The sequence below is a fragment of the Citrus clementina genome, unplaced genomic scaffold, assembly GCF_000493195.1.
Source record: "Citrus clementina cultivar Clemenules unplaced genomic scaffold, Citrus_clementina_v1.0 scaffold_3, whole genome shotgun sequence".
Classification (NCBI taxonomy): domain Eukaryota; kingdom Viridiplantae; phylum Streptophyta; class Magnoliopsida; order Sapindales; family Rutaceae; genus Citrus; species Citrus x clementina.
In genome coordinates this window covers 37274043-37277863 of record NW_006262339.1, presented here as the reverse complement: position 1 = coordinate 37277863, position 3821 = coordinate 37274043, and the positions used below count along the sequence as shown (strand labels likewise).

The 3821-nt window shown below is 29.9% G+C and overlaps 1 long non-coding RNA gene across 1 annotated transcript; it reads right to left on the bottom strand.

Moving 5' to 3' along the window:
- Window positions 1-2767: 2767 nt before the first annotated feature.
- Window positions 2768-3526, bottom strand: LOC112100334. Its single transcript, XR_002906677.1, has 2 exons — window positions 3260-3526; window positions 2768-2916 (listed from the first exon to the last, which is right to left on the bottom strand). It is a non-coding gene; the product is annotated as an uncharacterized LOC112100334 (long non-coding RNA).
- Window positions 3527-3821: the final 295 nt, after the last annotated feature.

Here is a 3821-nt window from a genome sequence, read left to right as displayed (position 1 = left end):
TTATGAAAATCTTCTTTGATATCACTAGGCCTATATAAGGATAAAGCACCATCAAACTTATGACAACTTATGACAAATCTTATGTCCGATAAGTTTAAATGAAGCATGACGATGATCTTTCTTACGGACATCAAGTGCACAACTATGGACACTATAGTACTTTGTGATTTTAAACATATTCAAACTTCCAAACTTTTTAGCACGAAGTCGCCACTTACAAGTATCGTCAACACACTTAACAACAAGAATATTTTTCCCTGACTTGAAAGTTTTAAACTCAAAATTTTTCCTTAGAGCTTCCATAAAAAGCACTTGTTGCAACTCTTCTTTCGAACTAAACTACCTTTTTCCTATTAACCAATCACTATCACCAACAACTTCCATAGATGGCAAGTTAATAGTATCAGAATGCGAGTTATCAGTGTCGAATGAACTGCTGCATGCAAACAAATTAACTCTAGGCATATATCTATTATTAGAATGTGCTACATTCCCCAGTGTTGGATCACTAACTGTTATCCCATCAACATCATCATGAACAATAACATTCACATTTTCCTCATTTGACATTCTTCTATCATTGGGTTGTGTTTCAAGAACAAATTCGAATATTGACTGATCTTCAGCAACAAAATTGTTTGGGCTTAAACCTTCACTTTCGACATATGGCTCAACAGGTTCTTCTGGACAACTATCTGGCCCCAAATTAAGGTCCAACTTCATTTCAATGTCAAATTCAGAAATATCAATACAAATAACCCGAGATACTTTTTCTATCAATTGTGCATACGTTGTAGAACGGGGCACCATGATCCCTCTTGCCTCCGTACCATTAAATCTATAATGGCCGTTTTGCTCAATCCATTCACCACAAAACATAATAGGCACACGTACTGAAGTCATTTCCTGTAATAATACAACAAATACAAAAATAAAATCAAATAAGATTTATAACGAAGTGTGGATCTGTCTGCATATTTACACGACTGACGTCGTGTAATTGATAGTTTACACGACAATAGTTGTGTAACTTGCTAAAATACACAACTATATTTCTATAAACAGTCAGATGATATATTTAATAAAATATAACTGTAACCTTTGTACTAACAGAATACTAGGTGTCATAACAACTACTAAATCTTTTAAATTTGCACGATTGTTGTCGTGTAAATTCATACATACATGATAGAAGTCGTGTAAGTTGCAAAAATACATGACTCAGTAAATAATCAGAGGACATATTTCTTCTTAAAAAAATGTTGGGATCTCATAACAATTGGAACATTTTACATATATACACAATTATAGTATGTAAGTTTATACATACACGCTAGTAGTCGTGTAACTTATTAACACACACGACTATAGTCTAGTAATAGTAAAAGGATATATATAGTGAAAAATATATATATTTTGAACTAATAGAATGATAAGGTGTCATAATAATTGGAATTGTTTGCACATTTTGTGTAAATACATACATACACGACTGCTGTCGTGTATGTCGGGTGCAGAAAAAAAATTTGACAACAACTTTAGGTTTTAACGAATGTAGTTATAAAATCCATCAAATAACAGTCATATGATGCAAATGTAATGAAAATATGAGTTGCTTTAGTGTTTATGACAAACCAAACAAAACCCTAAAAATAATATAATGTCAACAAATTGAATAGATAGCCCAAAATAAAATAAAAAAAGTTTCAAATACCTTGTTCATGGGATGAATAATACACCCAGCTGTAAACAAAAATCTCAGTGCATTAGCTGTTTGTGAGTGATTTTGAGTGTAGTGTGAGTTTTTGTATAGGTGATAAATACGTGAGAAGTAAAGAGTGTTGTGAGTTGTTTGTGTAATATATTTTTCTTTAGGGATATTTTAGACAATGTACCACATAAAAAAGGCATATTTAGATAATTTTCAAACATGAGGTATATTTAACTAAATACACTACTTTTAAGGCATATTTAATTAAAAACCCTCGAAGAAGATGAAGAAAGAGCTGCTGACATGTAATATTTGTGTCATTGTATTTTTATTGAATTATTTGTTTTTGTTCAAAGAAGAACGAAATTGTGTATAAAAAAGAAAAAAATTACTCGGAAATTACTTATGGTGCGTTCAGATTAGCACATTTTATAAGTGCGTTCAGATTAGCTCATTTTGGATTGGAGTGAGAATTCTGAGATTAGGAGTGTGGAATGGGAGTAGGTTGTTTACTTATACTAGAATGAGAGCATAGAATTGGGAGTAAATGATTTTTAATTACAGTTTTATCCTTATTTAAATAATTATAGTTTTTAATTATAAAATTAATAAAAAAATAAATTTGAAAAATAAAATATTTATTTCATTATATTTGTAAATTAATAATAATTATTAATATTCTTAATTATGTAAATAATTTTTTTATTAAATTTAATTTTAATTATGTAAATAAAAATTATTATTAAGAGCAACACAAATTAAGGGTGGCAAAACGAATAAACGAATCGAATTTGAATCGTAAACGAATTGGGTTAAAATTCTACTGATTCGGATTCGATTCGTTTATTAAACGAATATTCGATTCGATTCGTTTAAGAAAATTAATAAACAAATCAAACCGAATCTGAATTCGTTTATTATTCATTTATCCTATAACGAATCCTTAACGAATCTAGATTCGTTTATTATTCATTTATAAAAATATAATTAATAAATAAAAATTAAACAAAATAAAATGTAAAAATCCCACATAATTAACATCTTACAAAACACAAATTAATCAAACCATATTCTGAGCCTAAAAATACATAAACATCCAAACACCAAATTTAAAAATCTTAATAATACAAATAATAGTAATTAGAATCCAAATTACAAAAGCCAAGTGCTTTCTTTAGTTCTCTTCATTTTGTTCAATAGGAATCCTGCACAAAAAAAGTAAATAAAATTAATACAATGTCAAGTTGGTTTATTCATATTAATTAGTTGTATGAAAAGGAATGGCAGTGATGGGAAAGGTCCTTAAACCTTCCCTTTTAAGTCAACAAAATTGGCGATCAACTATTGTAATAACATATTAACACGGCAAATCGGTGCAATATACATTTCATACCAACAAATTTGATTGAGGATATTATTATAGTTACTAATTTGGAACTGATAATTAAGTATTGGAATTTATAATCACCAACGACAAAAAAAGAAAACTCAATAGCTTAAAAATTTAAAAAGAAAAAAAAACGAGATGAGAAGGGAATAGGAGCTTACCGTGCGTTAGATGAAAGTGAGATGCTGGAGGCCAAAGCTTTGTTTCGTTAATTAAACAAAACAAGATGAGAAGGGAAGAACGGCTGAGATGGTCCCTTGTTTTTGAGAGGACGCGAAGATCGATTGACGAAACGAAATGGCTGTGGTCGGCTGTGAACGGTGGAGACGAACTGGCGAAGGGAAGAGACGACTGAGAGAAGGAAAAGAAGAGTGGAGTTGGAAATTGGAAACCCTCAAGAACAAAAATTAGGGCCGGCTATGCCCTAATTTTTGTTTCACTTTGTATATTTTGTATTATTATTGTTTTAAATTACTATATTAACTTTAAAATTTGAAAAAAAATAAATAAGTTTGAGGAGAAATAAGTAATTTAATTCAACGAATAATAAACGAATGGATTGTATTCGATTCGTTTAATTAACGAATCGAATCGAATTCACCCATTTATTAAACGAATCAATTTTTTCAAACTCAAACCCATTTAATTCGCACCGAATCGAATCGAATAAACGAATCCTGACCCAAATTGCCACCCCTATCACAAATGAAACATTATTATTAA